Below are 26062 nucleotides of genomic sequence, written 5' to 3' on the forward strand. Positions count from 1 at the left end.
AGTATGTGAAGAAACAATCTACAGAATGCAAGAAAATTTTTCTTACCTGCTTCTCAGATAGGGCATTGATACTCAGGATATGCAAACAACTCAAAAACCTTAACACCGGAAAAAAAAATAGCCCAGTCAATAAATTGGCAAAGGAACTGAACAGACACTTCTCAAAAGAACAAATATATGACATATATGAATAGCAAGTATATTTTTTTAAATGTTCAACATGTCTAGCAATTAAAGAAATGCAAATTAAAACAACACTGAGACTTCATCTCACTCCAGTCAGAATGACAATTATCAAGAATAAAACAAGTAACAATAAACCTCGGCAAAGACATAAGGAAATGGGCACAAATTGTTGCAACCACTCTGGAAAGCAGGGTATGGAGTATTCCTCAGAATACTAGGAAAAAAAAAAAACATCATGTGACCCAGCTATCCCACTCCTCCATATATATCCAAAGGACTTAAAAATTAGCACAATACAGAGTTCCAGCCACATCAATGTTCACTGCAGCTCAATTCACAATAGCTAAGCTAGGGAGCCAACCTAGGTGCCCTTCAACAGATGAATGGATAAAGAAAAAGTGGTATTCATAAATTAAGTATTACTCAGCCATTAAAAAGAATGACTTTCTGGCATTTGCCAGTAAATGGATGGATCTGGAGACTATCATGCTAAGTGAAAAAGGAGAGTTCCAAAAAGTCAAAGGTCAAATATTTCCTCTGACATGTGGAAGATATTCCAAAATAAGAGGAAAGGATAGAAGAAAGTTCAATGGAGTAAACAAATAAGAATGAAGGGAAGAGAGGAGGGATTAGAGAGGGAAAGACAATAGAATAAATCTGACCTAACTTTCCTATGTGCATATATGAATATACCACAGTGAATCTCACCACAATGTACATCCATAAGATACTAATTTAAAAAAAAACTATAAGCAAATAGCAGTAAAGAGCAGAGAGAAAAGAACAGGGTAAGGAAGAAAGAGAGAAAAGCAGAAGTCCTGGGGACTGAATTAGAACAAATTCTATGTTTTTATAATTATGTCAAAATTAATACTACTGTCATATATGTAAATTTAAAAAAGAAAAATATTCCTAATAAAAAAGTTTTTAAAAAGCAATGCTGATGGCATGCCAATACTGAACTTCAAATTATGTTACAGAACTATAGCAAAAAATTAAAAGTTGCATAATACTGGCATAAAAGCAGACACATAGATCAATGAAACAGAATAGAAGACACAAAGACAAACCCAAAAAGATGTAACCATCTTATATTTGACAAAGGTGCCAAAAATATACATTGGAGAAAAGACTTTTTAACAAATTATGCTACAAAAACTGGTAATCCGTATGCAAAAGAATGAGAATACATCTTATCTCTCACCCTGCACAAAACTCAACTCAAAATGAATCAAAGACCTAGGAATTAAACCAGAAACTCTCCAACTGCTATAAGAAAACCTATGGTTAACACTCCAACATACAGGCAAAAGCAATAACTTCCTCAATGGAACTCTCAAAACAAGAAATACAAATGGACAACAAATATATGATAAAATAGTCCACATATTAACTGGAATATGCAAATCAAAACTATATGAGATTTCACCTCACTTCAGTTAGAATGTCAGCCATCAAGAATACAAACAAAAATAAATGCTGGCGAGGACATAGGGGAAAAGGAACACTTTTACACTCTTGGTGGAATTGTTAATTAGTACAAACACTGGAAATCAATATGGAGGTTCCTCAAAAGACTGGGAATGGAACCACAGTATGACCCAGCCATACCACTCCTTAGCATTTATCCTAAAAAATTTAAATCATCATACCATAACAACATGTGCATATCCTGTTTATAGCCAAACTATGGAATCAGCCAAGGTGTCTATCAATGGATGAATGGATAAGGAAAATGGGCTATGTATACATAACTGAGTTTTATTTAACCAAAGAGAAGAATAAAATTCTTTTCATTTGCAGGAAAATGGATGGAACTTAAAAGTATTATGTTAAAAGAAATGTCAAACTCAGAAGGTCAAGAGTCGGAAGTTTTCTCTCAAATGTGGAAGTTAGAGAAAAAAAATAGAAGGGGAAAAAAAAGGTTTGAAGAATCTCATGAAAATAGAAAAAAACCAGTAAAGTAGAGAAAAGGAAACAGGAGGAAGAAGGAGAGGAGGAAAAGAAGAGATACTGGGGTACAAAATTGACCAAATTATATTGTTCTACTGTGCATGTATGAATATGTAACAAATCCCACTATTGTATATAATTATAATGTACCAATTAAAAATATGAAAAGGACCTGCACAGGAGCCCAGGCCCAGGGTAGGTCCAGGTCCATCTCGTCACCAGCAGACCTCAACTGGAGCTCAGGCTCCAGTACAGGACCAGACCACCTTCACCGACCAGCAGACACCAAACAGAGCTCAGGACCAGATCCACCTCCACCAACCTGCAAGGGAACCCAGGCCCAGTGTAGACCCAGGTCTGCCACCTCCCCACACCTGAGAGCTCAGGCCTAACCCACTTCTATCTTGGGACATTGCAGACAACTCTATAGCCTTCACCACATAGTAGCCTCTACCTTGGGATAACAGACAAGGCCTAAAAGCATCTGCATCTGAAGCAGGCATCCCAAAGCCAGCGTAAGGCCCACCCTTTCAGCCCCATCTCTGAAAGACACTGCATCCATCTTGGGGCACCTCCACTGCTATCTCAGGTTACCTCTGCTATTGTCGCCCTCATCTTTAGCTGCAGTAGCATCCATCATGGGACACCAGTAGGGTCTGGAAACCCAACACCAAGGTGAGGTACAGATAATCTGCAGGGATACTACGAAATTATATGGCAGAAACTATAATATCTCAGATCCACAGTGCAAGAAAGGAAGACACATAGACAACATAAAAAACAAGAGAGGAAAATGCCCCAAACAAACAGGACACTAAAATAACAGAACCCATGGACAGTGCAGTTGATGAAATGTCAGAGAAGGAGTTCAGAAGGCTCATAATTAAAATGATCTGTGAATTAAAGAATGACCTAAATGAGCAAGGACAGGCAAAAATTGATCATGCCAACAAAGAGATAAGAGAGCAAATACAGGCAACCATTGATGACACCAATAAACAAATAAGGAAACAAAGGCAGGCATCAATTGATCACACCAACAAAGAGATAATGGAGCAAATACAGGTAGCAAAAGATTACTTTAAGAAAGAAATGGAGACTTTGAAAAAAAATCAGAAATCCTTGAAATTAAGGAAACAAAGAACCAAATAAAAACCTCAATACAAAGCATCAACAATAGACTGGATCACTTGGAAAACTGAACGTCAGAAAATGAAGACAAAGTATACAATCTGAAAAATAAAGTTGACCACACAGGAGGATAGTAAGAAACCATAAACAGAACATCCAAGAATTATGGGATAGCATTGAAAGACTTAGAATCTAAGACTTATTGGGATAGAGGAAGGCACAGAGTTTCAAACCAAAGGAATGCACAATATCTTCAATGAGATAACAGAAAATTTCCCAAACGTAAGATTGAAATGGAAAATCAAATACAAGAGGCTTAAAGGACACCAAATGTACAAACTTACAATAGATGTATACCAGGGCACATTATAATGAAAATGCCTAGCATATAGAATAAGGATAGAATCTTAAAGGCTGAAAGAGAAAGGAATCAGATCACATACAGGGGGAAACCAGTTCGTATCTCAGCAGATTTTTCAACCCAGACCCTCAAAGCCAGGAGATCCTGGAACATACACCAAGCTCTGAAAAAAAAAAAAAGTATGTCAACTAAGAACCTCATATACAGCAAATTAAGCTTTAGATTTCTTGATACAATAATAAAAGTTAAAAGAGAAAACATTCGGCATTTGTTTTTTGGGGATTGGTTAACTTCACTTAGCAAATCTTCTCCAATGCCATCCATTTACCTGCAAATGCCATGATTTTTATTCTATTTTATTGCTGAGTAAAATTCCATTGTGTATATATGCCACATTTTTTTATCCATTCATCCACTGAAGGGCATCTAGGTTGGCTCCAGAGTTTAGCTATTGTGAATTGTGCTGCTATAAACATTGATGTGGCTGTGTCCCTGTAGTATGTTGTTTTTAAGTCCTTTGGGTATAACTCATAGTGGGATAGGGAGGAGTAGCATGGAAGGAATAGATAAATTCTAGATAGGGAAGAGGGGTGGGAGGAAAAGGGAAGAGGCAGAGGATTAGTAAGGGTGGTGGAATGTGATAGACATCATTATCCAAAGTACATGTATGAAGACATGATTTGTGGTGAACACACTTTATATACAAAGATGTGAAAAACTGTGTTCCATATGTGTGATAAGAATTGTAATGCATTCTGCTGTCATGTATTTAAAAAATAAAATCAATTAAAACAATAAAATAAAATTTAAAAAAGGTAAAAGAATTTACAACTAGAAAGCCTGCACTATAGAACATCCTCGGCAAAATATTCCATGAAGAGGAAATGAAAATCAGCAGAGGGAGGTGGTATACTAAAGGAAAAACGAATCAAAGGAGAAACCAAGTCAAGTTAAATAACAAAAATGGCTGAGAATACATATCATATCTCAATAATAACCCTGAATGTTAATGGCCTAAACTTACCAATCAAAAGACATAGGCTAGCAGAGTGGATCAAAAAAAAAAAAAAAGACTGAATAATATGCTGCCTCCAAGGGATTCATCTCATAGGAAAAGACATCCACAGACTGATGGTGAAAGGTTGGGAAAAATCATACCACTCACATGGACCTCAGAAGCAAGCAGGGATTTCCATCCTCATATCAAATAAAGTAGACTTCAAGCTAAAGTTAATCAAAAGGGATAAAGAAGGACACTATATACTGCTTAAGGGAAACCATACATCAACAAGACATAACAATTATAAATATATATGCCCCAAACAATGAATCATCTACGTTCATCAAACAAACTCTTCCCAAGTTCAAGAGTCAAACAGACCACAACACAATAATTCTAGGTGACTTTATCACACCTCTTTCACCATTGGATAGATCTTCCAAACAAAAGCTGAATGAAAAAACTACAGAACTCAATAATACAATCAATAACTTAAATTTAACTGACATATAAAGAGTATATTATCCATCAACAAGTGAATACACTTTCTTCTCAGCAGCACAAGGATCCTTCTCTAAAATACACTATATATTATGCCACAAAGCAACTCTTAGCAAATATAAAAAAGTAGAGATACTACCCTACATTTTATCAGATCATAATGGAATGAAATTAGAAGTCAATGATAAAATAAGAAATAAAAGCTACTCCAACACTTAGAGATTAAATAATATGTTACTGAATGAACAATGGGTTTGAAAAGATATCAAGGAGGTGATTTAAAAAATTCTTAGTAAATAAAAACGCTGATACAACATATCAAAATTTCTGGGACACTATGAAGGCAGTACTAAGAGGAAAATTCATTGCAAGAAGTTCATTCCTTAAAAGCAGGAAAAGTCAACAAATAAATGACCTAACATTACATCTCAAAGCCCTAGAAAATGAAGAACAAACCAACACCAAAAGCAGTAGAAGATAGGAAATAATAAAATCAGAGCTGAAATCAATAAAATTGAAACAAAAGAAATAATTGAAAAAATTGACAAAACAAAAATTGGTTCTTTGAAAAACTAAATAAAATTGGCAAACCCCTAGCCATGCTAATGAAAAGAAAGAGAAAACTGAAATTACTAACATATGTGATGTAAAAGGAAATATTACAACAGACACTACAGAAATACAGAAGATAATTATAAATTATTTTGAAAATTTTTACTCATATAAAATAGAAAATTTCTAGAGTCTTATGATTTGCCCAAATTGAATTAGGATGATATGCACAATTTAAACAAATCAATTTCAAGCAATGAAATAGAAGATGCTTATCAGCAGCCTACCAACCAAGAAAAGCCCAAGACCAGATGGATACACAGCTGAGTTCTACAAGACCTTTAACGAAGAACTAATAGCAATGCTCTTCAAATTATTTTATGAAATAAAAAAACAAGGAGCACTTCCAAACACATTCTATGAGGCCAGTATTACCTATTCCAAAACCAGGCAAAGACATATCAAAGAAAGTAAACGTCAGGACGATATCTCTAAAGAACATAGATGCAAAAATTCTCAATAATTTCTGGTGACTCAAATACAAAAATACATTAAAAAGATAGTGTAACACAATCAAGTAGGGTTCATCTCAGGGATGCAAGGTTGGTTCAACATATGGAAATCAATAAATGTAATTCATCACATCAATAGACTCAAACATAAAAACCATATGATCATCTCAATAGATGCAGATAAAGTATGTGAAAAAATACAGCACCCATTCATGCTCAAAATACTAGGAATACTAGAGATATCAGGAACATATCTCAACATTGAAAAGCTATCTATACTAAGCCCCAGGTCAACATCATTCTAAATGGAGAAAAATTGAAAGCATTCCCTCTTATTTATTTTTATGTGGTGCTGAGGATCAAATTCAGCACCTCACAAATGCTAGGCAAGCGTTCTACCACTGAGCCACAACCCCAGCCCCCATTTATTGATTCTTGATTTTAATTCTTGTGGTATGTGAGTCATATTAAGGAAGTTGGGGCCTAATCTGACATGATGGAGATTTGGGCCTACTTTTTCTTCTAATAGGTGCTGGGTCACTGAGTTAACTTCTAGGTCCTTGGTCCACTTGGAGTTGAGTTTTGTGCATGGTGAGAGATAGGGATTTAATTTCATTTTGTTGCATATGGATTTCCAGTTTTCCAAGAACCTTTGTTGAAGAGGCTGTCTTTTCTCCAATGCATGTTTTTGGTGCCTTTGTCTAATATAAGATAACTATAGTTATATGGGTTTGTCTCTGTGTCCTCTATTCTGTACCATTGTTCTACAAGTCTATTTTGGTGCCAGTAACATGGTGTTTTTGTTACTAGTGCTCAGTAGTATAGTTTAAGGTCTGATATGGTGATGCCACCTGCTTCACTCTCCTTGCTAAGGATTGCTTTAGCTATTCTGGGTCTCTTATTTTTCCAGATGAATTTCATGACTGTTTTTTCTATTTCTTCGAGGAAAGTAATTTAGATTTTGATTGGAATTGCATTAAATCTGAATAGTGCTTTTGGTAGTATGATCATTTTGAATATTAATTCTGTCTATTCAAGAACAAGGGAGATCTTTCCATCTTCTAAGGTCTTCTTTAATGTCTTTCTTTAACATTCTATAGTTTTTGTTGTGGAGGTCTTTCACCTCTTTTGTTAAGTTGATTCCCAAGTATTTTTGTTTTTTTGAGGCTATTGTAAATTGGATAGTTTTCCTCATTTCCTTCAGAGGATTTGTCACTGATGTTCAGAAATGCCTTTGATTAATGGGTGTTGATTTTATATCCTGCTACTTTTTCAAATTCATTTATTAGTTCTAGAAGTTTTCTCGTGGAATTTTTTGGGTCTTCTTAGGTATAGGATCATATCATCGGCAAATAGTGCTAATTTGAGTTCTTCTTTTCCTATCCATATCCTTTTAATTTCTTACGTCTGTCTACTTGCTCTGGCTAGAGTTTAAGAACTCTGTTAAATAGAAGTGGTGAAAGAGGGCATATATATATATATATATATATATATATATATATATATATATATATATTGTTTTAAAAAAAGAATCAGTAAGTGGGATGGATTCAAACTAACAAGTTTCTTCTCAGCAAAAGAAACAATCTGCAAGGTGAATAGAGACCTTATATTTTGGGAACAATTTTTTACCACATGCATATCAGATAGAGCACTAATCTCTAGGGTATATAAAGAACTCAAAAAGCTAAGCACCAAATAAATAACCCAATAAATAAATGGGCCAAGGAACTGAAGAGACACTTCTCATAAGATGATATACAATCAATCAACAAATATATGAAAAAGTGTTCAACATCTCTAGCAATTAGAGAAATGCAAATCAAAACTATGATTTCATCTCACTCCAGTCAGAATGGCAGCTATTAAGAATATAAACAACAATAAGTGTTGGCAAGGATGTGGGGAAAAAGGAACACTCATACACTGCTGGTGGGACTACAAATTGGTGCAGCCAATATGGAAAGCAGTATGGAGATTCCTTGAAAAACTGGGACTGGAACCACCATTGACCCAGCTATCCCACTCCTCAGTATATACCCAAAGGACTTAAAAACAGCATTCCTCAGAAACACAGCCATATTAATGTTTATAGCTGCACAATTCACAATAGCTAAACTGTGGAACCAACCTAGATCCCCTTCAGTTTATGAATGGATAAAGAAAATGTGATTGATATATATATATATATACATATAAATATATATATATATATATATATAATTTGATACACACACACACAATGGAATACTATTCAGCATTAAAAGAAAATAAAATCATGTCATTTGCAGGTAAATGGATGGAGTTGGAGAATATAATGCTAAGGGAAGTTAGCCAATTCCAAAAAACCAAATGCCAAATATTTTCTCTGATATAAGGATGCTGATTCATAATGCGGTAGGGGGTGGGGTATGGGAGGATTAGAGGAACTCTAGATAGAGCAAAGGGCCGGGAGGGGAAAGGTGGGGGCATGGGGGTAGGTGGAATGAGATGGATGGACATCATTAGCCTAAGTACATGTATGAAGACATGAATGGCGCAACTCTACTTTGTATACAACCAGAGATATGAAAAATTGTGCTCTATATGTATATGAATTGTAATGTTGTCATATATAACAAATTAGAATTAAAAATTTTTTTAAATGTGGAAAAATAAAAAATAGGAACTTTTCTCTCTGGACCATCACTAAAGCAAACCTTCTGGAAAGCATTAGCAAAAGCCTAAAATGTGTTCTGTAGCTATGCTCTTAATTTGATAATTCCACTTCTAGAAACCAATTCTAATAATATCCAAAATACTGAGGCAGTTTGTGAACAATGGCAAGACATTGTTTAGAAATATTGCTAACTGAAAACAATCGAAATGTATACAATAAAGAAATTAAATAGTATGGGGTAGAGAGAGAAGAAGGGAGGGGAGGGGAGGGGGGATAGTACGGGATAGGAAAGGTAGCAGAATACAACAATTACTAATTGGGCATTATGTAAAACTGTGGATGTATAACCGATGTGATTCTGCAATCTGCATTTGGGGTAAAATTGGGAGTTCATAACCCACTTTTCAATCTAATGTATGAAATATGATATGTCAAGAGCTTTGTAATGTTATGAACAACCAATAAAAAAAAGAAAAAAAAAAGAAAAAAAAAAAAAGAAATTAAATAGTGAAGTTATGGACAAACAGCAGAATATGATATTGTCTTTAAAAGTGACTATGAAGAGATTTTCCTGGCATAGAAAGGACATAATTATTTGAGTAAGGATTTATACTAAATGAAATAATATTTGTTTTACCATGAATGAATAATGTCAAAAAAAGATTTTTTATCTTATTACAACTACACAAATGTGTCTAAACTACTATATTTCTTTTTCAAATCTTTATATATTTACTATAACCTAGCCAGGGGAAAAACTGGTATATTATATTTCTTGCTTATCTACTCCTCATATCAAATTCAATTTGTTTTTTAAAAGCTCTTAATATTTTAAAGCAAATATAAGAATAAAATCAATTATAAATGATATGTCAGGATGAATGTTAACATATAATATTCACAAAACCTCTTAAAATAATCTATAAATTTGGCCATTCCCAGTAGCACACAGGATTATATATGTGAATTACAACATTTTGTCTTTATTTCAGTACTTGAATATTTCTTAAACCACCTCTGAAGTTAATACTTCTAGGGTAAATCAAAATATAAAATAACTGATCCCATATTCCAGGAATCCAAGCCAAGGCTGAGATCATCATGTAAAAATAACTAACAGTGAGCTACAATATAAGTTATATTTGTATGAGGTGCTATTCACACCCAAGTCAGAGAGAATTAGGAACACTCAGTACATACTGAATCATTTAAAAGATTTTTCCTTCAGAAATAAATAGAAAGAAAGCATAGTAACAAAATCTTAGATATCTTCTCTTCATAATCAATGCAGAAGCACTTCATTTTTCAAGTTCTGATTTTATTTGGAAATGTCATTATTTGATATGTCCAAGTGGTCACTCCAGGAATGAGCTGAAAATTAGAGGATATTTACAAGTCAAGTCGCTGTGGGCATTACTCAAGAAATCTGTCTTAGTTCAGCTTCTCCAGGAACAAACCTTGATATGAGGATTCAAATATAAGTAGTTTTGTAAAGTGCAGGAAACACTGGTACAGAACCAGAAACTCATCAGAGGGAAGGGAAGGCAGCCAGTAAAGAGTGTTTAATAAAGCCTACCGCTTTAGCACAATTCGTAACAGCCAAACTATGGAATCAGCCTGGGTACTCACAAGCAGACGAATGAATAAAGAAAATGTGGTGTATATATATTCAATAAAGTTTTATTCAGTCATAAAGAAAAATGACATGATGTCATGTGCAGGCAAATGGGTGGAACTTGAGATCATTATGTTAAATGAAATAAGCCAAAGGGTGGTATGCTTTCTCTCATATATAGAAGTTAAAGAGGAAAAAGGAAAAGAAATGTGGTGGGGGATGGAAGGATCAGGATAATTGATGGGAAGAGTCGTGAAGGAGACTTCTGGGTTGCTGGAGAGGTTCTATAATTTGATCTGGGTATAGCTAAGCTGGACTCTTAAAATCTGTGCAGTTTATTCTAAATATGTTGTCCCTGAAGTATTTAAAAGGTAGTGATCTACAGCCATCAGAGAGAGGAAGAGAATGAGGGCACACTCCAAGGTTACAGCAGTCAAGGGCAGAACAAAGTTTCCAAAAGGCACATCTTGGGCAACCACAAAGAGAAAGATGAAAAAAGGGAAGTCATTTTATTTAGAAAAGTTCATGATTAGTTTTGAGGCAGCAATAGGACAAATCAGAATTACTAATATAACTAGATGGGAAGAGATAACCTTCAAGAAGTGAGAGGAAAGAAGATGATATATAATTTTGGCAAAAGAAGGTCTAAATGAAAGTTTCTTGGGAGAGCAGTAAGGGGAAGGTATAGACGTTAGAAAAAAAAAAAACTTGAACATATTTGAGAGCCAGTAGGTTGAAGGTAATTAAAAATAAAACAAAAGTGAAGCACATAATGGGCTAGGCACAAGGGTCTAACTACCACTCATAGGACAAATTCACCTCATGCCTATTCTGTAAATAAAGATTTACTGAATTAAAATCAATTAAATAAAATGAATAAATAAATTTAAAAGGAGTCAAGTAGGTACAGTATTTGTACCAGAAAACCTACACAGTGAAGAGAACAGGAAGACTTACTGAACAGCCAGCCCAATTTGTTAATGTATATTGTCCATATGTGCTTTTGCCCTAAAAAAGATAAGAGTTCAATAGTTGTAAAAGAAATTAACTGATGTTATAGAGAAAAAGTGTGCTGACCCCCAAACTAAGTCAAGAGGACCATCTAGGAACTGGAAGGAAATAGAATTAACAGACATAGAGAAAAGAGTAAAAAAATGTATATTTATGCAAAGATTTAGTGAAAGAATAAAGGAGGGATATAAAAAGCTAGCCCTTTCTATGCCAGGGAATAATCAGAGTACTGAGTACCCATAAAATTAAAATAGTATTATGTCTCTGAAAAATAAGTCAATGATAATAATATAAACAAACTGCTCTGTTACTGCCGCTTCTACTCCTGTAACAATGACTGATATCAGTATTATACTGTCTACTAAACGCTTCCATCTGGATATTCTCAAAGCAACCAAATACTCAAAATGTATTCTTCTCCCTCCACTCTAAGCAATTTCATCCCAAATCCTGTGTTCTTTACCCTCTGAATATCTCTGGGACACACTGTTACTTGTTCACATCCTCTATGCCTGTATCTCTAATCCTAGCCACCATCACCTCTCACTTGGACCACTGTACTCACTTCCTAACAGTACTTATCTCCACCCTCAAATCTCTTTCAATTCATTTTCTGAAATGGAATGCAGGATTGCAAAATATAAATCTTGCCATGTTACTCTCCCATTTCTCATCCCCTCCACACTTCAGCTGTTTATGATGGCTTTTCAATGTTCACATCATGAAAACCAAAACCCTAATCAGAGCCAAAAAAACACCTTTTGAGGAAAGGTGCTGTCAGTTAAGCTAATAATATTCCATACAATTCCCTTCCCTGCCTGGTTCCAAGATGGAGTTAGACAAATAAGTTAGCATGTGATTTTGAAAGGCAGAATTAAAGTATGTATCATTATGCTCTGAAAGTTAATATAAGGTCCCTTTATAGCTCCTATATACTGGCATGGGTCTGCTTGCTCCCTTTGTTGGCTTAGTAAAACACTTGACTCTGCAACTTCCCTGGCTCCTTCCAGCACTTCTCCTTTGGCTCCTCCAAACCCAGGCCCCCAAGGTTAGGCATGTATGCAGCTCCTTGGCAAAGAGCATCAGCTCCACATGGAGGTCAACCACATGGTCAAGGTTGCAAAGAGTCTGATACAGATTTTGGTTTTATCCTAGTGAGTTTCAATTGATGTCCAGCTGTTCTTCATGATAGCTAGCCTTGCTGATTCACCACCAGATGCAGAGATACCAGTCCTCAGAAGCCATCTTCCAAGTACCTATAACAGATTATTCCAAATCATTTTCAGAGGTTCTGCCTCCCTGTTGGAAGCCCCAACAGAACAAAATACCTGTTAGCCTTCCAGTATTTCCATTCAGATCCTGAGTCACCTTCCCTTTCACTCTCTGTGTGGTAATCACCCACCATATATTCCTACTACACGAACTCTGCACATTCTATTCCCTCTTCCTGGAATCCACTCCTTCCTGTCTTTAGCCTTTGCCTACTTACAGTTCATCTTCCCCCCCCCCACAAGACTCTCACAGCCTCAAGTGTCTTTCTTTTACAACATTTAGCATAGTAATTGTGTGTTTAATTCTCTCTCATTAGACTATAAACTTGCAAAGAAGAGTACTATTTGGTTCTGCTCACATATCCTAAGCACCTATAAAAGTATCTAGGACATAACAGGCATTCAATAAACATTTCTTGAATGAATGAATGAATATTTGATCTCCATTAAAACACTGTGTTAAGCATTATATAAGTTATCTTATATAATACCTAGCAAAACCTCAAAAATTGGTACTACTATCATTCCCATTTTGAAGATGAAAAGATGAAGATACACTGCTGTAAGTGATAGGACTGGTATCCTGCTACTTAAGCAAAAACAGTTTTAGTTTGGCATTCATATTCTTAATCCCTGCTTTCTTCACAACACTGAAAAATCAATAAAGATTTATTTTCTTCATTTAACAATGAAGAAACTGAGATTAAAGAATTTTGCTGACTTACCTAACTACCTAGAGGATGAAATTCCAACATCAGTTCATTACTTTAAAAAAACAAACTTTTTTTGATCCGTCCACCTTGCTGAAGCGAAGCTTCAAATTCATCCCTATACTGTTTTCCAGGTTCAGATTCAACAACCCTATCGTGACTAACCTCCACAGTGAGCTAACCCTACATGCACTACCTTCTTTTCAGATGTCAATAAAGATGATTAGAAGGCACAACACAGCACCTTTAAAAACACAATTATATGATCATGACCAACAATGTCATTACTTATTTTTCCATTAACATCATTTTAACACATCTCAAGCTCTTCAAAGAAAGGTAATACAGAATGGAAAATATATTTCCCTGTTTATATGTGAACATTTTTCAAAAGAATGTAGTTAAAAATAATGTTCTTCAAAAATAAATGGAAGGAGGAAGAAAAAATATAGTAAGGGAAGAAAGCAGATGGAAGATTAGAGAGAGGGACTGGAGTTACATTTTTCTGCTTGGCAAAATCAAGTCGGTTTTCTTAGTCACATAGGAATGTATGAACTCATTACCTTCTATGAAATATGTTTAATCATTAATCCTAAATAAATCATATAGCATCTGGTAATACTGTCCCAAAATCTATCCATGATAGGTTCTAGATTTCAACTGTCAATCACAAGGGACTCTTAAGGTTCCACAGTGTCAGAAGAGGTAATTTGATAATGACCAAAGCGTAGAACCACAAGGAAGATGATCATACTCATACATGTCAGTCTTCATAAGATTCAACTTTGGTTTGGATACTTCTCACAAATTCTGTAATTCAATCCAAGTGGATTATTACGAGTTTGGGTTTTGTCATATTGGAAAGCTATGGAAACAACAAATTGGGCATTTCCCTAGGCTTATAATTCTTCAATTTTCTTAATATCCTTAATATCAGGGTTTTTTAACAAAATTAGTTAAGCCTCCAAATGCTATTTTTCCTTCCTGGAACCAGAAACTTCAATCTTAATTTCAACTCTGAATACAAGACACCTATTGGTGTGTCAAGCATTTCCTTTTCAGGAGGTAAACACTAGAAAGCAGAAGTATAAACTTTTATACTCAGTCATAAAATTTTAAATTCTCTAATTTATTTTGCAAGTATCTGGCTCTGTTATAATGTACTTTTATATTATTCAGTTTTCTAAAAACCCCTTACAGCAGACAATAACAAATACTTATTAAATATTTGTGCCAGGTATTATTTAAAGAATTTTACATGCATTAACTCACTTAAATTTGAGGATATAAGTAGTCTACAAATGTTCTAATAATTGAACATGTTGATCTAAAAACCACAAAAGTAAAAGAAAACAAATGTGCATTTCACCTAAGCAAAATTAATATACCAATTTATATATCAATTTTCTGGAAATGGGAAAAATGTTTGTTTTGTTGTCTGAATGTGCACCTAATGTAAGGAACATATATGATTGCTGAAAATTAGCAACAGTAAAGACTATGAGAAGAATAAGTAAGTTCTTTCTTAAATGAATATTTCAAATAAGTATTATTCTAGATGTTCTTTTCAAAGTAGTTATTATGGGAAAAAAATCATACTGAAAAAGTAATTCCAATAAATAAATGACCTTTCTAAGATCAAAGTCAAAACAAACAATAATTTTAAAAAAGTATACAAGCAGACTGCTAAATATTCTATTTGATATAATGGAAAATATAGATCATGTTAATAAACACATAAAATATGTTCTTGTCTTCATGATGTTAGCCTAATAGATTTTGGTGGCTAACAGAAGTATCTATACTCAGAGACTCAGGTTCCAAGGTCAGAGGAGATAATTTGATAATGATGACAGCAGCATGAAACCAAAAGGCATGTCTGTTGTATTCTGCTGCCTTTCCTGTCCTCTGAGTATGTCAATATGTAAATCAATGGAAGTGTAACTGATGTGATTCTGCAATCTGTATATGGGGTAAAAATGGGAGTTCATAACCCACTTGAATCAAAGTGTGAAATATGATATATCAAGAACTATGTAATGTTTTGAACAACTAACAATAAAAAAATAAATAAAAATTAAAAAATAAAATAAAATAAAAAAGAAAGAAACCAAGAGGCAAATTATCATATTAACAATACATGTCAGTCTTTATAAGATTCAACTCTAGTTTCGATATTTCACCCAAATACTAGAAGTCGACCAACTGTTATAAAGAAAAAATACATCTACATGTCTGCATATTGTGTAGAACACTTATTATGTAGACATGATCTATATAATATGAATATATCTTTGCTAAAATTAAGATTGTTATATGTTTCAAGTATCTCTCTGTATCAAATTAAGGTTATCCCCAACTGTGAGCCATTAAGGTTTAAATTTTAATTAAAATATTTTTAAGTTTTCTGTCTTTGAAATAATTATAATTCATTGAAATAACTACACTGATAGCGTCTGAAAATAAAAGTAGCCATTCTCCTCTCTAATAAGCAGTTTCTCTCTTTTTATCTCAGTCCTGTGTTATTCCATCATCTGACAGAACAATAGTAAAAACAAAGCAAATGCATTTTCTACATGATATACTAAGCACTCTTAAAGGCTGTCATTTGTGTGTGTTTCAGGGAACTAGATGTGTATCAAGTGCCTACCATGTTACACACATTTCACTCTAGGCTTTATGACCAAGCATTTCAACATAGACTAAACTAAATGAACTTTTTAAAAATACTGATGTGGTGGTCCCAGCCACAAACTTTCTGAGATAATTGTCTGGATTGCAGCCTGGGTGTAAGAGCTTAGTAAAGCTCCCTGCGTGATTTAAATGTGCAGGCAAGTTTGAGAACCACTGTTTAGATAGTTATTTCATTTTGTCCTCATAAATTGCTTTATTGATTCCATTTTACAGATGAGAAAACTGAGACTCAAAAAGATTCAATGACTTGTTAAAGAATTAGACAAGTCTGTCAACTCTCTAAATTTTCTTTGCTCTATACCATGTTGGCTTTTGAATGGCAAATTTGCCACTGTCATTAGTGTTTCCTACCATCTTGAAACCCTGCAGAGAAGGAATCAAATAGTTCCTATGCAAATCTACATACTGGATACCAAAGGGGCTTCTCTTTATATTCTAATCTCTACCTACTAATTTGTATCCAAAATAAATCTTTCCTCCTTCAAGTTGTTCTTGTCAGGTGTTTTGATCATAACAATGAAAAGCTAACACAAGTTCATTCCCACTGTTACAATGCTTACCACATTATGTCTTATATTTTAAGTATTTGCTTTTGAATTTTTATTGGAAAGGGCAGTATCATTCTGAGCAATATGAATAAAGCACAGAGCTTAACATAGCAGATTTTGTTTTTTAATTAAGTAGATCAGCTCTCCATACTATATACTCTTACCCACTTTAATATAAAAAAGACTTTTCTAATTCATTTTTCTCTACTTGCTTTTAATTTAACAGGCATTTATTGAACAATTAAAAGTAAAATACACCAAATAAGTTATGGTTTCTTCTATGCTATGAATTGTAATGGAAAAAGAATTTCATAAAAACACCAAATACTAACTACATTCTTGATTTTCACTTCTTAGCTCCATCAAACTCTTTTCATTATCTTTGGTCATATCAATAAAGTCATTTTATCATGTCTCCCATTTCTCAACTTAAGATGAAATATTGGGATGTTTTCATAATTCAAAAAAATTTTCAATAAATATGCATATATTATATATATATATGACTTTATACCTTATATCCCTGACAAGCAGAAAGTCTTATGTATCACAATGACCTAAATAATTAAGACATTTAAGAAATATTATTGACTACATCTAGTAAGTACCAATTAGTATAATATATAATTTTTTAAAAAGGATTAAAGCCATGGTGACACATGCCTGTAATTCCAGCAACTCAGGAGGTTAAGGCAAGAGGATTTCAAGTCCAAGATCAGCCTGAGCAACTCAGCAAGCCCCTATGCAACTTAGCAAGACCCTGCCTCAAAAAATAAAAAGTTTAAAATTACTATAGGACAGAAATGGGAATTAAGCTTGAGGGAATTCCAGAGAGCACAGACATTGCTCCATAAAAATCTATTTTAGGAATCCACAGAAAAAATTCTGCCACTCTTTCTGAGAAATTAAACTTCAAACTCTCTATATTCAAACATCATGAAATCTCAAAACAAAAGGGAAAAATTATTTAGCACTTTTTTCCTTTAAATTTCTGGCCCAGATCAGGATCTTCTATTTTATACAGCTTCACATAACACTATCAGACTTAGCTGTTAGAAGCAAAAGCCAGCATGGCTGGAACTGACTGGTAAGCAGGGCTGCCAATTTATCTCAGGAAGAGACAGACTACAGCACCCATAGCTGGATGATGTCCAAAGAAGGTAGAGAATTGGCTATAAGCCAAATATTTCCTCTTAGAGCACAGATAGAAAAACTAGGAGTGGACAAATCATAGCTTGCTGTCTGAATTTCAATTTGCCTTTTCTAGCCAAAAAAAAAAAAAAAGTTAGAAATGGGACAACATAAATGTAAAAACATTCAAAGCCCAGCTGAGGTTGTGGCTCAGTGGTAGAGTGCTCACCTAGCACATATGAGTCCCTGGGTTCAATCCTCAGCACCACACAAAAATAAATAAAATGAAGGTAATGTGTCCAACTACAACTAAAAAGTAAATTAAAAAAAGAAAAAAACCTTTCAAAGCCAAAAATCTGATTCCATGATAGATGATTTAGGTATGTTTTTAGAATAGAGCCATGTTTTTCTTATTTGCTCAATTCCATTTACAAGAGTTATGTGACTATTTCACTAAAAGTTTAGATTGTCATTTAGATATTGTTCCCTGCAAGAAGTCTATACCAATGCATTTCCTGTTCTCCTCATTTAGTCCATTAGATTTTATATAACATTTATCTTACCTACTTAATATATAACCAAAAATCACAGAGTAAAAATAATCATCTTACATCCATTATGGACTCTGAAGCCACTCTTCAACAGATCATAAAAAATGATGCAGACACCAGGCAGAAAGAGAGATTGAGATACCAATGTGCCTGTGCATGAACCCACAAGACTTTTCTTTCTCAGCTTTTCAGTGCATTTAGCTGACTGCTCACAGATTAAAATAAATAAATAAATAAATAAATACAAGCAGAGGATAGAGCCTAACAAAGATATCCTTAACCAAAACTCCATCCCAAATGCAAATGAAATGGGTAAATTATAGTCACTTAAAAAAAAGGAGGATTACCCTTCCTAATCACTCTCTAGAATGGTATGCTCATGATTCCACATATTATAGAGAAGAAATAGTCTATGTCAAAAATCAAGTATAGTTCATCTAAACCACGAAGTATCACCTCACTCCAGTAAAAATGGCTTATATCAAAAAGAGTAAAGATAACAAGTGCCGATAAGGATGTGGAGAAAAGAGAAGAATGCTTGCAGACTGTTGGTGGGAATGTAAATTAAGAAATGAAATTAGTGTGTCAGACACCTGCACTCCCATGTTCCTATAGCACTATTCACAATGACCAAGAACAGAAACCACCTAAGTGTCCATCAAGTGGTGGGTAATAAAGAAAATGTACACACACACACACATTCACACACACATATTCTCTCTTTCTCTCTCTCCCTCTCTCTCTCTCTCTCTCTCTCTCTCTCTCTCTCTCTCTCTCACACACACACATAAACACACACACACACACACACACACACACACACACACACACACAGACTCATCCAGTTTTCCTATGAGAAATTATAAATCTCAATCATGAAAATAAGATTGATATTTTAATATTTTACCTCTTTATAACTGATTTTTTAAGAACCAGTTTAAACCAAAATATGTCACAAGGGCTTCCAAATAAAATAAGAAGTACCTTGGTATTTGGAAAAGAAGAAATAAATGAGAATGATAGGAGAGCTTTATTTAAAACCCCGAAATTCCAATCTAACAGTTATCGAAATGAAAATTTCTAATATGAAATACAACACTATTGGAGACTGGGATATATGTTTGAGTCTTAATTTATTGATTAGTTCAACACATACCTAAAGAACCTAGTGGACTCAAATTCTTATGACCAAGATCTTCCCACTGGATTGGTTCAGGCAGGAAGAACCTGGGCCTTTCTCCTGCGGGCCCTCCCCGTGGAGACAGGGGAGATCAGCTCTAGCTTCAGCGGTCTGCAGACACAGGATAAATCTTGGTTAGTCCTCTGTAGATAACCCAAGGTGGCTTTAAATGATTTTGAAAATGTGTGGCAACTGCACAATTTGCTAAAGTAAAATTCTCAGGGGATTAATAATGAAAGAAAATCCTACTCTTAACAAAGACTCCAAATATTTAAAACATCAAAATCCTGATAGGTTCCTCTGATAGCTGACTTTAAAAGACCACTAACAAAGCAAGACATCCCTGTGGAATGCTTGTGCAATTACTACAATCTAATCTACTCCTCTGTTTAAATTGAAAAGTTTATATAGTCCAGGCCCTAACTCAGACTTCACTGACTGAGAATTTACCTAACCCTAATAAACTTGTTTTTTCTTTCCTTTGATAGAGACTTGACTGATAGTTGAAAGAACACTCCAGAAGAAAACACTGTGGTCTAAAGAAAAAAAAATTACTCTTTCCTCTAAAAGGATTACCAGTGACAGTAGTCTTGCCTGTTTTATTTGTACATAAAACTGTGCTAGCTGAGATAGGTATCTGGAGTTACAGTTCATGTCACAAGTCTGGAATTTCTGTCATCAGCTCTTCTGTTGTGTTAGAACAAACCCAAAGTTATTTTGGAGGAAATTTTCAAACCTCTCTACAGTCATTTCTTTAGCCTACTTAAGGTGCTATGACTTTCTATTCAAATACATATATTTGAAAGACCCCTATTTCTTAAATAACACTCAAATCATGTGATTCTTCATTTGGATACAAATAATAGCAGGCAATTTTTAGGCAGTAAAACTTTATACTAGCCCTCAATTTTTTTCAGCTAAGAAATGTACTATGTTATGTATAAAATATTTCCTTTAAAAAAATGCAAGACCTTCATTTTGTGGACATTGCAACATCCATTTCTGACATAAGGTCACCAGAAAACTCCATACCTGGATCATATCACATTGCCTGTCACAGCTACTGTAACAAAAGAACAATAATTATAATTTATTGAGCACTCACTATATTATCTTTACTATGTCAAAATGCTTGAAGGGTAAATATTATTATCATATTAGAAAGGAAACTAATAGGGCTGGGGCTGTAGCTCAGTGGCAGAGTACTTGCCGAACATATGTGAGGCACTGGGTTTGATCCTTAGCTCCACATAAAAATAAACAAATAAAATAAAGGCGCACTGTTCATATACAACTACAAAAAAAAATTTAATAAAAGAAAGAAAGGAAACTAATAAGACCTTGAGAAGTTACTTTCCTGGATGATATGGAGCCATGTCATGGGCCCATATTGAAGGACATTAAAGAAACAGCCTAAATGGAATGCTGTTAGATTTCACTGTAAGGATGTTGAGTACATTGTGAATTACACTATACTAAGTCCACTTTAAAAGAAACAATAGCAGAAATTCTACTCTTGATTCAATACAGAGACAAACTTCTTGTTCTTGAAAAATCAATTTGTTTCTTATGGATCAGTTTTTTAAGTAATCCTTAAACTTTTGACTTCCTTCTTTACCTGGAAGTTAAAGAACTAAGAATTAAATGAGTGCCCTCATTCTAATAAATACATAGGATTTCAGAGCATGAATTCTGTCAACTTATCTCTCCCCAAGATCACTTCGATTTATTTTTTTAAACTGCTATTCTCAATTTGCTCTCATCTTGCATGTGCATACTATCACAAACCACTTGCAACTTTGAAAGCTATTTGTCAAAATCTTGTAAAGAATCAGATGCATGTTTTACTATACTTTTATACCTTGATAAAGTACTGAGGAAAAGTACAAAAGTCATTTACACTAATCAATTTTTTTAAGAAGTAACTCAGATATTTTGTATCATCTTTGAGTCAGTTCTTGGTAAAACTTTCTAATTACTTTATCTTGGGTGAGTCACCATTGAACCAAAATTATTATTCTGTTATGGTTCATAATTAAGACACAGTTGTGTTTTACATGTTGTATTGATTACAATAAATCAGAACAGAGATAGTTTTGAGGGATTTAGTTGTGAAGAGCAACTAATAATAAAAAAAAAAGATTACATTGTAGGGTTCTGTTTACTACCTTTATTTTCAGATAGACAAATGTATATCGATGATTCAATATGGAGGAAAAAGCATCTTTTATGGAAATGCAAATATTAGAGAGAAAAAAACAAGCATATGGCACAACCCAGTGAGATAAGAGCTCTTCATTAGGCAAATGTGAGATGCCACATGCCTACACCTCTGGCCCTTTTCCTCTTATCTTGGCTGTCTTAGGCTATGATTCTCAAACTTTTTGATTTAGGAACCCTTTACACTCTTAAAAATTATTGAGTTTTATGGTTTACACCTTCATTACCTACCCTCTTAGAAATTAAAAGTGATAGTTAAAATATTTATTCATTTTTAATATTAATAAAAACAAAACATTTATTTAAAAAGAACTATAAATTTCAAAACAAAAAAAAAGGAGAACAGGGAAATTGTTTCACACTTTGTCAAATCTCTTGACTATTCACACAGGACAGCTGTATTCTTACATGTGCTTCCACATTCAATCTAAATTGTTCTGGTTAGATAATATGAGAAAATCTGACATTAGGGAGATAGGCAGTTACAAAGAGGAGGAGTGAAATCTAAAATTATATTAGTGAATCTTTTGTTTTCTGTTACATCAAATGCACAAATATCTAAAACACTCTTGAGCATTGAACAACATTGGAGACAACACACTCCCTAATTTCAAAACATTTTATAAAGCAATTATTGTGAAAGCAGTATGGTAATGACATAAAAAGAGACACATTGAACAATAGAAAAGTATAGAGAACCCAGAAACAAACCCACACATTTATATTCAACTGATTTTTGACAAAGGCATAAGAACATACCATGAAAAAAGGCCAGTCACTCTAATAAATGGTGTCTTAGTTCATTTTCTGTTGCTATAATAAAATACTTGAAACCTAATAATTTATAAAGAATAAAACTTTATTTACCTCATGGTTAAGACTGTAAGTCTAACAGTATGGCCCTGGCATCCAGGAAGGGCTTCTTGCTGCATCATAACATGGTGAAGGGCACCACATGAGGAGATAGAACCAGCAAGCCAAAGAAAGGCTGGCTTTTATATAACATTTCTGCAGTAACCCATTTATCCATGAATCCATAAATTCATGAATGGACCATCCATTTATGAGAGTTGAGCATTCAAGACCCAATTACCTCTTAAAGGGCCCACCTCCCAATACCATCACAATGACAATCAAATTTCAACATGAGTTCTGCAAGTGACAAATCACATTCCAACCACAGCAAATGATACTGGAAAACCAGATATCCACATGTGGAAGAATGAAATTAGAACCTTATTTCATTTACAAAAATGAACTCAAAATGGATTAACAACTTAAACATAAGAACTGATACTGTAAAACTGCAAGAAGAAAACGGGGCGGGGGAAACAGGGGAACAGCTTCTTGACACTAGCTTGGGCAATCAATTTTTGGACATGATTCCCAAAGCACTGGCAACAATAGCAAAAACTGAATGGCATCAAATTAAAAAGCTTCTGTGTATAGAAAAGTAAACAATTAACAGAGTGAAGAGACAACAGAATAGGAGAAAATATTTGCAAACTACCCATCTGATAAGGGGTTAATAGCCAAAATAAAGAAAGAATTCAAAAAAACTCAACAGCAAGAAGGCAAATAATCTGATGAAAAGATGGGGAAAGAATGAAAAGTCATTTCTCAAAAAAATACATACAAATAAATGGAGAGCAGATATATGAAAAACTGATCAGCATCACTAATTACCAGGGAAATGCCCATAAAAAACACTGTGAGATATCACTTTATATCTGTTAGAATGGCTAGTACCAAAAAGACAAAAGGTACCAAGTACTAGGGAAGATGTAAAGAAAAAGGAATTCTTGTACATTGTTCGTGGGAATATAAATTAATATGACCATTATGGGAGATAATATGGAGGTTCTTCAAATAACTAAAAATAGAAGTAGCACACAAAGCAGTAGTCACACTTCTAGATGTATAGCCAGAGGAACTGAAATCATTATGGTGAAGGAATATCTTTGCTCCTGAGTTGTTCATTGTTGTGATGGAGCATTATTTACAATAGCCAAGATATGAAAACAACCTAGGTCTCTACCAACAAATGAACAGGAAATAGGTAAAGAAAATGTGGTCGTGTGTGTGTGTATGTGTGTGTGTGTGAGAGAGAGAGAGACAGAGAGAGAGACACAATAGAATACTATTCACCCTTTTAAAAGGGGAGATTCCATCATTTGTGACAATGTGTATGTATCTGGGGGACATTTTGCTAAGTGAAATAAGCCAGGCATAGAAAGATAAATATTGAATAATCTTATTTACATATGACATTTAATAAAGTTGAACTCATAAAAAGTAGAATGATGCCAGGCACAGTGATGCACGCCTGTAATCCCAGCAGTTCGGGAAACTGAGGCAGGAGGATTGAGAGTTCAAAACCAGCCTTAGAAACTTTGCAAGGTACTTAGCAACTCAGCAAGACCCTGTCTACAAATAAAATATCTAAAAAGGGCTGGGAACATGGCTCAGTGGTTAAGTACTCATGAATTCAATCCTCAGTACCAAAATGATAATAACAATAATAGAATGACGCTTATCAAAGGCTGGAATGGGGATGAACATGCTGAATTATAGGTCAAAAGGCACAAAATTTATGACTCAAAGATTTTGAGCTTTACTACATGGGAAGCTGACTGTAATCTATAATAAAATATAGCCATGTGATACTTAACAGCAGGGATATGTTCTGAGAAATGCATTGTTAGGCAATTTTGTCAATGTACAAACATCATAGAGTGTACTTAGTAGTAACAGCCTACTACACATCTTGGCCATATAGTATAGACCATTGCTCCTATACTACAAACAGGTATAGCAAGTTAATGTACTGACTACTGTAGGCAATTGTAACACAATAGTTACATGTTGAACACATGTAAAGATAGAACAGAAAAACTGGACAACAGAACTTTCTCGCTTCCATTATAACCTTATCATTTTTGTCTGAAACATCATTATGCAACACATAACTGTATCATATATCTCAAAATAACTAAAAGAGTAAATTTCAAACATCTCACAATAAAAATGACAGGTAAGTGACATGATGGATATATTAATTGACTTAATTGAATCAGGCCACAGTAGATATACATATCAAAACATTACATTGAACCCTCAAAATATATTCGATTGTGATTTGTCAGTGAAAAATAATATTAATAACTTTTTAAAAATTCAGTGGTCTATATTATGCTTTAAAGGGAAGTTTTACCTGTGTGTACTTCTGCAACATTGTGCATTAATCATGGCAAAATATTGGTTTACTCAGCCATCCAGATCTTCCAAAGGTTGATACATTTCACTTTACAGTATTTTAAAAATACTAAATGATTTCATCAAAAACACATTTAGGTACTGGGAAGAAGAAAAGCTCACAGTGGTGGATTAAAGTTTCCAAAATTCTGATTTTTTTCTTGCAAACACAAATTTCATCATTTGCAACAAATACTGGTTTTTCTTGATGTAATAGGCTCATTTCACTTTCAAGAAAAATGCCTGCCAAACATTCAAGTCTGAAAAAGAAACTGTTTTATGTCAGTTTTTCTTTCAAGTAAAAATGATATGGTATTTCAGAAGCAGTTAAAAACATCACACAAGTGCTTTTCTTGAGACAGCCATCAAACTTTGATGTACAGCAGAAATGCTCCGTGCATACTTTGCTGTGAGTAAAATGGCACATTAAAAACCATGTCCTCTGACTCTAGAACAAACTGTAATAGATTTAATTTTTTTCTGATCCTGCTTTTTATACACAACTGACTACTCTGGAAATTATCCATCATAAAACGATAAAAGGACTCTGAAAGGTGAAAGTAAGGAGACAGACTAGCCTTGGGAACTTCAGGATGTGAGAAACAATAATGTGCTGAGTTCCCTGGGTTTTCTATGAATCTCACATATTCCCCAGGACAGAGCATCACAGAATCCTCCACCCATGACCACCAACAGGCCTCCAGGAAAAAAAAAAAAAAAAAAGGCTTCTCTCACTGGGAAAGACTGGGAAAGGAAAGTCTAACACAGACCTAAAGAGGAACTTACACCTCCATTCACAAGGAAGGTGATTCAGACAGCATGATTCCCTAGCTTGGGCAGTGTCAGCAGAGACTTTTGTCTCTCCTTCCTCCACCCAGAGACATAAGGAGACCCAAGTCCCACACCGTCTCCCCACCAGTGGCAGTTCAGGGCAGTGCCTTATACCACATCCCCACAGACAGCATCAGCAAAGGGTGATAGGCAAAAGCCTCAGGAGCACTACAAAATGAAACAGACCAAA

General features: G+C 34.3%; 1 protein-coding gene across 11 annotated transcripts in view; it reads right to left on the reverse strand.

The window, feature by feature from the left end:
• The window catches only part of Ttll7 (tubulin tyrosine ligase like 7), a 145251-nt gene that overhangs the window by 105369 nt on the left and 13820 nt on the right, over positions 1 to 26062 (reverse strand). The window contains exons 2-5 of one of the 11 annotated variants that reach the window (XM_078026602.1): positions 20599 to 20626; positions 19543 to 19677; positions 3714 to 3794; positions 47 to 98 (exon numbers count right to left, since the gene is read on the reverse strand). The exons of 6 other annotated variants lie outside the window; for them this stretch is intronic. The gene's annotated coding sequence lies outside the window, so the exon portion shown is untranslated. The remainder of the gene's footprint in view (positions 1 to 46; positions 99 to 3713; positions 3795 to 19542; positions 19678 to 20598; positions 20627 to 26062) is intronic. 4 more of the 11 variants (XM_078026599.1, XM_078026601.1, XM_078026600.1 and 1 more) reach the window with 4 other exon arrangements.

The sequence above is a fragment of the Ictidomys tridecemlineatus genome, chromosome 11 (assembly GCF_052094955.1).
Source record: "Ictidomys tridecemlineatus isolate mIctTri1 chromosome 11, mIctTri1.hap1, whole genome shotgun sequence".
Lineage (NCBI taxonomy): Eukaryota > Metazoa > Chordata > Mammalia > Rodentia > Sciuridae > Ictidomys > Ictidomys tridecemlineatus.